This window comes from Herpailurus yagouaroundi, unplaced genomic scaffold (genome assembly GCF_014898765.1).
Source record: "Herpailurus yagouaroundi ecotype Mexico unplaced genomic scaffold, PumYag 67793, whole genome shotgun sequence".
In the NCBI taxonomy this organism is placed as follows: domain Eukaryota; kingdom Metazoa; phylum Chordata; class Mammalia; order Carnivora; family Felidae; genus Herpailurus; species Herpailurus yagouaroundi.
The window spans coordinates 5379725-5389019 of NW_024420586.1; the positions used below are offsets into that span (position 1 = coordinate 5379725).

Genomic DNA, 9295 nt, shown 5'->3' on the forward strand with positions numbered 1-9295 from the left:
TGACATTATACCAGAGGTTTCCCCACTCAGAAGCATATGGGGCAGTTACCTCCATCTGGCACAAGACCTGCTTCACCTCCTCACCCTGTTCGGTAGCACACGTGTGGGAATAGGTTTCTCTGGTTTCCAGTCTGAGTTCTGCCGCTTATTTGTTCTGTGGCCTCAGGCAAAATATTTAATTCTCATCCTTAGTTTCCTGACTGCTAGATTAGACACATTTGAATACCTTACCTGGGTAGTGACAGGGAAATGAGATGAAAGTATTAAGATCTACTGTAGCTTTAGCATAAGCACACAACACAGGAGAAATCCTCGCTAGTCAAACTGACCAACTGCCAGAACCTCAAAATGTGATCACTGAACAGCATCAGTGACATAAACTGGAGTGTTCTAAATGCAAACTCTCATTAGACCAGTTACTGAGGTCTACCTATAACACTACGGTTACTTGAAATTTGTATTTTTTGTTTTTAACTTTTAATGTCTTCCTGTCTTCAAAAGCAAAGCATCCTTTCTACTCTCAATATACACACCTTCACAGAGTGAAAAACAAATGGTGTAGTTGGGCTGACCAGTGTAGATTTTTTGAGCCCACCCTTGCTTCAGCGCCGGAGTCCAGCTCCAGCAGGTCCAGGAACCTGCTGGAACCATTCCCGAAGGACGAACGGCGTCGGCAAAAAAGTGAAAATAAAACAAAACTGGAATAAAAAAAATAAAAATGGACGCAGACAACCGCAGTGTGTTGAACTGGCCGATTTATTGCAGCAAACGTGGCATTATATATGCTAGTTATTTCCTTGTAGCATACGTCATCTATGTTTTTCTAACATTACCTAATTTTGAAAATGTTCCTATGTGTAATAGACCTTTAAGAAATAACACGGCGGTTTTCCCCTAATTTTCCCGCATACCCTTTGATTATAGATTAATTTCTTACATTATTCCATTATGCACCTGCGTTTATCTATAATCTACAAAGCGTTTGCTTTGCCGTTCTCGTGAAAGGCCCTCCATTTCTCAACACCCCAAGTGGAACAGTTACAGGGACGTGACCTCCTGACCACATGAGGCCAGAAGAACAATGTGTTCGCCTCGGTCTGAGGTGTCAGGAAGGGGCCGAAAAAGCCTTAGAAACCCATGCTCCATGCATTCTCAGAGAGACCATGCACCTAGGAACCAATGAACCATCTGTAGCTTAACCGACTAGGTTCAGTCATCATCTGGAATGCCTCCGGGGGGCCAGGTGGGCCTAGAGGTTGAAGTCACCCGTGCCCAGAGATACACTCCTTAGTTGCCGGAGTGGGGCTTTCAAATCCGTATGTCTCTCCTTTACAGTCCCTCTTTGCTGGCAGAGGTGTGAGGCTATCCTTCCTGTAAGTAGAGGACTCTCCATAGGGGATGGCAAAGGCTAAACGAAAGGCCGCACAATTTCTTGCAGAACCTTTCTTCCTACTGGTTCTTTTCCCAGGGGGCCTGCCGAGGGCCATTCCCCAGCAGACACTACCCCAGGTAGTTTTAAGGCCGAATTACCTATAAGCAGGAGGACAAGAAGCTTCGCTGTCGGTGGGCCGCCTTGCACTCACCAATCTGTCCACAGCCCGGGCCCTGCCACTCAGGCTGGGTAGCTCGGCTTCCAGCACTTCAAATGCATCCCAAAGTTTGAGAATCACTATTCTCTGTAAACTCAACTGAAGCACAGATTTTATAAACCAGAAATTTTGATTTAGTTGAGGTAGGTTGTGAGCTGGGTAACAGGTTTTAACAAATCTACTCGGGATTTATTGTGCAGTTAGTTTGATAGCCACTGCTCTCCTGTCCAAATTTACCAAATACAGCAGGAAAAAGCCTTGTGTTTCCATCAATGTCAGGAAAAGACCTCACATTGACCTAACAAGGATTATGGACTCACCCCTAGACCAAGCACTTTGGCCAGGGGGATGGAGGGAGGGTTGATTCATGGAGTCCTATTTTTTCCCCTGAAGTGTAAGGAAGTGTCAGCTCTACTCGCACTTGGAATGAAATTTGGGGTTGTTTCTTGAAGACATACCAGAAAATTGGGAACTGGAGAATGGAAAGAGCAAGAAACAGATGTCCACTTAATGATTTAACTTTTATTGCCAAGTCTTTCTTAGTGTGTCCTTGCAGGTCTGTTTTTGTTTGCTAGTTTATTATTTCAGGGCTTATCATGGTCACATTCATGTTTCTTCTCAATCATAAAACACTTTTTAAATTTTTTCCTAGAAAAAATATTACTGTTTTGGGTTTTCTGCATTTCTGAAATACAACTGCATAAGCACCTGTCTCATTTTTCAATCTCTTATACATACGTATGTATATACATACACATACATATATATGTATGTATGTGTGTGTATATCTGGATATACAATAACTCTTTAATAACTCTTGTGTGTATATCTGGTCACAATATCTCTTTAATTCCTAAAAATGTTTACTCTGTTTTCCCTCATGTCAAACTTACTGCACACGCTGAAAGGCTGTCTATTCTCTCATTTAATTTGGCAATGAGAAAATTATCATCTCAATCATCTAAACATTCTCACAGAAGTTCAAGTCTATTTAATTAGACAAAAACAAAAAGGCCTAGCAATGTCAGAAAGTACTCAAAGATAACTATCTTGTAGGTGTGTAAATAGTTATGATTGCATATATTTGTAGGTAATGCTGGACAACTAATAGTCATTAGAATTAGAAGTAAAAGAATTAGAATTAAAAGTATTTTATAAAATGGAAAATAAAAACATAAAGGTATAAATCATTTTCATATATAACAAAATATCACTAAGACATTGTATAGGACAAAATACACAGAAGTTCCAAAAATGTATATACTGTGCACTCAAAGGTTAACTGTGAGGCCTGGATTGCCCAAAGCCTATATTTGCCTAAGTTCTTCAGGGCTAGTCCTTGTCCAGCTTTTGATACGAGCCCTTAGAATACCTGCCTGATAAGAATGTGTTTGTAGAGTTTATGCTAGCAGTGTGATTTATGGTAGATTTCTATTTGTATATGCCTGGGGCTTTGAGGCATTGAGGCATCCTGTCTCAATTAGACCTGCGTGAGGGCTGGCAACTGAGGAACTAAGGTTAGTGACAGAGATGCTCCATGCTTACAAGGGTGTCAACATTTTGCATGTACTGTAGCACATTAGTGCTGGAAAAAATTAGCACTATCTGTAGAACTCCATAAGAAAAGAATAACTGGAGGCTTATGCCTGGTGTCTCCTGGATCCCTCCTTATGTGTCTTTTCCCTTTGCTGATTTTATAATACACTATACTTGTGAGTTTAATAGCTTTCCTCGTTTCTGTGAATTCTTTTAAGAAATCATCAAGATAGATGATACATGATAGAGGGTGGTGTTAGAGATCTCCAGTACACAAAGGAATAAATAAAGGAATAAAATGTGAACACATTAATTACTAATTGTGTGTGGAGTAGTCCTCACTTAAACTCTCCAGAAAGTCCCCCTGAATCCACAACTAAATCTGTTGTATTTGTAAGCCCACGCTCCTACTTCAACATGTCATAGCATTCTAGATTAGCACTGTAATTTCCACAGGTTAGGAAAGTAGCAAGGGATTAACCTTCTAGAAGAAATTAAGGCAGAAAATTTAGAAGAGATTTTTATACTATTTTAATAAAGTTAGAACTCCAACATTTTAAAAACAGAGCTTTTTGTTTTGGTTTTCTAGTAGGGTCTACACCCAACGTGAGGCTTGAACTCAGAACCCTAAAATTCAGAGTCACATGCTCTACCAACTGAGCCAGCCAGGCACGCCAAAAAACAAACTTTTATCGATCAAGGAAGCCAGTATCAAATAATCCTTTGGGCAGCTGAACATGATACTCTTGATAGGCTTGGTTTATGCAACCCTAGTGGAATTAGGGATGGGGTTATCTTTACTTAAACCCCCTAAATTGAGGTCTCAGGATGGATAATTCCTCAAAGAAAAAGTGGAATGTAATTCTTCAAGACAATGTCAGAACTAACCAAAATCCCACGTGTAATATCACTCTCTCGTCACTCTATGATCCTTACATGACTCCTCAAGTTTGGAGGCTCAAGAGAAGTCAATATCACTTCACTCTATGATTCAAGAGAACACATGTGTGAAGAAGGCACAACTTTGACAACCTTCAGTCCTTTCTCCATTGATGAATTCCTGTTTATCCTTCATATATACGGAAAAATTCAAAGAGCGGTTTTTCAGACTATGTGGATGGAATGGAGCATACAGGCTAAGTGTATAATCTCTGGACTCCTATTGCCTGGGTTCCAATCCCACATGCACCAATTAATACCTGTTTTAATTTGTATATGTTTCTTACTTTCTCTAAACCTATCTTTGACCCTCATAAACAAAGATAATAGTATTCACCTTATGATGTTACTGAAGACTAGTGAAACAATTCAGATAAAGCACTTAGTACTAAGTAAACGGTAAGCATTCAATAACTGTTAAAGATTATCATTATCATTAATTATTCATCATCCTAATCTCAGTAGCACTTTTAATTATTTTGCTCCCTTAGTTGCTGTGGCATTCCCTCTTGTGTATGGCTTTATACTTTTTGGTTGCCTTTCCTTGGGCTTGTTTTCAAGATCAATCTCCTTTACTAACACAGTCAATGATTAAACACACCAGGCCTCAATTGCAGGACACGAATTTCTTTTTTTCAGTACTTTTGAGCAGTCTAGTTTACTTTTATACTTTCATTTACCAATTTATACCCTAATATCCCCCCAAAAACATCTCCCTGTCACAGATATCATTGCTGAATTCCATATCTCAACATTCAAAGGCATTCTTGCCATCTCTACCCAATTCGATAAGAGGAATTTTAAAATCATATGTAAAAGGCTAAATTGAAATTTTTATCTCCCAGTTCTGTTTTTCGTATACTCACCACTATCTGTGAGTGTTAGCTGTTCTGGTCTGAATGCCTGTGTCCTCCTAAAACTCTCAAATTGAAATCCTACCTCAACCGCAGTATTAGGAGGTGGGGCCTTTGGGAGGTAATTGGATCATGAGGATGTAGCTCTCACAAATGGGATTAGTGCCCTAACAAGGGGGAAACCAAGAGAGCTCTCTAGCCCTCTTTTTGCCATGGGAGGATGCAAGAAGATAGCTGACTACCAACTGGATGAGGGCCCTCATCACAACCTGTTCGTGCTTGCACTCTGATCTCAGACCTTCAGGCTCCAGAACTGTGAGAAATAAATTTCTGTTTTATATAAGCGGCCTCGTGTATGGCACATTATGCAAGCCAAAACCCAGGAGCCAATCGTAACATTTCTTTTTCTATTATATCCAATCCACTGTAAGCCCGTGTAACTTCCACATATTTCCATCTCGACTGCTAGCACCTCAACTGAAAAGACAGCAGCGATCAAGTATACCACAGCAATTGCAACTTCACACATGCAAAACTAATTAATGTTAAATTTGAAAATCTCCTCACTTCCTAACAATTACAAAGCCTGATCACTGAGTTTTTAAAATGCCTACACTACAGTCGTTTATATGGCATTAATGTTTGTTCCTGAACAAAATGCATAATAACGATGTTATAGACATTTGACTTTTCATAAAAATGATCCATTAGGTATTGCAATAAATGAGATTATATATCACTGAGAACTAATTTGGTTTCCACTAATGGACTACCAGCAGTTACAACTAGATTTTGCGACGTCTTTAGTCATTTCTTTTAATACATGAACACTCAAAGTTAATTACTGAGTTGACTTCATTTACATTTTTAGTGTTTATCAAAATGAATACCAACTGCATGTATCCATAATTCAATAAATAATGCACATGATATATAAAATAAGGGTTTTTGGTGAGTATGGGTTTTATTTAAAAATTAAATAAAACTAATAATCTCACACAAAACACTAAATTAACCTGTAGTGAGATCCCAATTTTATAATCTGGGAATAACAGAGATATCTTGAAGGTGCACTGATTTATAACTATATTGAGGAAAAAAATGTAATATATGAAGCAAATTTGATGCAAATTTATGTTCAGATGACATGATCTTTTAAAATTATTGTAATGCACTAGAAATCTTTAATATTTCATATCACATTTGTTATTCTAATAATTTCAAAGGCAACGATTATATACTTCAGTTAACTTCTTTAAAAGCATATTAACATCTTTCTTTAAATAAAGGGAAAGACAAGAAAAAATATTAATTTGACATCAAACATTATAGTACAAAAGTAGAAACGGCTTAGTGGATGAATTTTTCTGACTACTGGTAAGATAACATTATTTAAACCTTTCTGAACCTGATGATTTAAGATTTTAGAATCTCAGAATCTCACTAGTACTGTGAATGCCCAGCCTAACTGCTTATTTAGGAAGATAATCTGTTTTGTAATCTTTCTAAAGCACAGCACCATTCACACCCATGCCTTAAAAAAAAAAAAAAAAGGCCCCAAATTACCAACAAAATAAAATCCAAAATTTAATAGCTAGTATTCAAGACATTTTGCCATCTGGCCACTAAGTGTCTTTCCAAAAGTATCTCCCACTGTTTTTTTCCTCACACACTCTCATATTCTAGCCAAAATAAATTACCTAGTTTCTCCTGAATATATACTAAGTCTCTGCACCTCAGTGGCTTTGTCTCAACTTTTCAGGGGTTCCATCTCATCAACCCCAGATCCAAACCATCTGTCAAGGTGTAGCTCAGATGCCAAGTCAACCAAGAAGTCATACCAAAGAGCTGTTATGATAGTAATGTCTCCCTCCTCTAAAGTTCCATCATCCCCAATGACTTTCCTTTTGGCATTCACCACATTCTAGTATACAGTAGAAGTATTTATGCTAACTTAGAATTTAGGGTAAAGTGTTCTATAACCAGAGCCCTCTCTTGATTTATCATTGTTCTTTTTTTCCTTTAATAGTGCCTTACTATTAACTGAATAATTGTCTTACTAAAAAGCAAAAGGTAACACTTCTGTGAACACTCAAAGGGAAATATCACTCCCTGATTTCTCTTCATTTTAATAAGTGTCAGCATTTCTTTGCTGAATATAACTATGTAACTCTTACCTATCCAGAAATCTTTATCATCACTCTCAGAATAGTTAAACCATTATAAGTTACAATTTAATCCCCAAAACAATACTATAGTTGAATTCTTTGTCCTTACTCTTAAACAAACATTTAAAAGGATACAATTATAATGATCTAAGTAATGGTAGTATTATACTTAGATTATTATACAACCTGGCAAGTGCAATATTTCAGTCACGAGAAAACCTCTATTGTTTAAGTTGCACACTTTTTTTCCAATTGAAGAAGGCCCAGTACACAAACAAGGAACAGAATACTTTTCCAAAAAGTGATAATTCAGTCTCCTTTTCTACTCTTACTGGCTCAGTTAGCAATACAAGTATCTCTTTTGAGATATTTGGTCCCATTAAGATTCTTCTTATTAACCAAAATGAATTCGAATGAATAAGGAGGAATAAAGACCAAAGAAACTGTAACAGAATTTTGGAAATTGAGATTGCAAGAAACTTTGGCTAACAGATATTAAAATTATTATCTAATACCACATAAAACTATCGTAATGGTACATAAATAGGTTAAATGAGTTAGTCCAGAAATAAACTCTAGTATATATAAAATTTTAAGATATACAAACAAAACCCCTAGTTTAGTGGGTTAAAAATATATACTTTTTAATTTTTTTAATATGTATTTATTTTTCAGAGAGAGAGAGAGAGAGACAGAGCATGAGTAGGAGAGGGGCAGAGAGAGAGGGAGACACAGAATCCGAAGCAGGCTCCAGGCTCTGAGCTGGCAGCTAGAGCCCAATGCGGGGTTCAAACCCACAAACAGTGAGATGATGACCTGAGCTGAAGCTGGATGCCCAACCGACTGAGCCACCCAGGTGTCCCAAAACATATTATTTATTAAACAGTGTTAGGACAAATAGTTAACTATTAGACAAAAAATTCTATCCATTGTTAACATAAGACACCAATATATATATTTTTGAGTGACTTAAAGACGTAAATCTAATTAAAACATAAATATGTCTGATATCAAAATTAATCTTGTACCTCCAAAATTCCAAATTTACTTTGGGTTTTAGAGAATTTCACTGTGCAAATTACAAAGAGAAAGACAAACAGACTGATTTTATCTGTGATGCACAGAAAACATGGTAACATCTAAAGAGGGACAACCTTTTAGGTTCGACTTGATAAAGAAATCCAAATAAATACAGAGAAGTGAAATAGTTTCCAATCGTTGAAATAGGTAGAACTATGTAAATAAGTATAAGCATAGAAAAAATATTATTAGAAACTTCAAAGAGGGAACAAAAAGTGAAAAGATGTTTCCCTGTTCTAAGAGAGAGACCTTGATCATAATGTGTTGGCCAGTGATATGACAACAAATTTTATTTTGGAGGATTGAATACATTTGTACAGTTTCTCAGGTTTATGAGAAAATAATTATCTTCATTTTGCCAGTAAAGTTAGTTGAGGTTTGTAGAAATGTAATTATTTGCTTAAGAACTTATTAAGCCTCATTCCAAGGTTTGGACACTTGTACCGTGACTGCAGGTAAGTATCATTACCACTACCCTAACAAGTCTGGATGGTTTAGTTGATCCAAAGAAAAATAAAGTAAAACAAGTTTCTAAAACAGAATATAAAAATATAAATAAAATTATAAAATGTGGTACCAGTGTTTCTAATTGGTCTTTTAGTGCATTCAAAACCAGTAGAAAAGATTCAGTTCCCAGCAGGCATCTCTTCCAGGGAAATGAGCTGAGTCAAATCAGATGAACCATATGTCATAGTGATGATATGGTTTGCTTTTATTTTATGTAGATCCTGTTAAGTTGTGTGTGTGTGTGTGTGTGTGTGTGTGTGTGTGTGTGTGTGTACTAAAAAAAGTAATTACAAATTAACCAAATTCGATAAGAGTCAATGACCCAACAAATTTAATTTTGCCTCCCTAAAGACTGTATCACAGAGGAAAAAAATGTTTATTACATTCTACACCAGATAGGCATATTTTATTAATTTTTAGAATTAAAAAAAGAAATATTTTGGCAAAGAATTATGCAAGAAATTCTGTGTAGCAAATGGTAAACTGAGAAGGTACAAGCTTATAGTCATTGCTTAGCAACAATCTAGGATGAATACCAGGGAAATAATTGCTAACTATTAGAGACAGGTAAAATTCAGAGAGGATAAAATACATCATCGTTGAAGCTTCTGAAAGTAATAAT

The 9295-nt window shown here is 36.6% G+C and overlaps 1 non-coding gene across 1 annotated transcript; it reads right to left on the bottom strand.

The window, feature by feature from the left end:
• Positions 1-3723: 3723 nt before the first annotated feature.
• On the bottom strand, positions 3724-3796 carry TRNAQ-CUG (transfer RNA glutamine (anticodon CUG)). Its single transcript has one exon. It is a non-coding gene; the product is annotated as a tRNA-Gln (tRNA).
• Positions 3797-9295: the final 5499 nt, after the last annotated feature.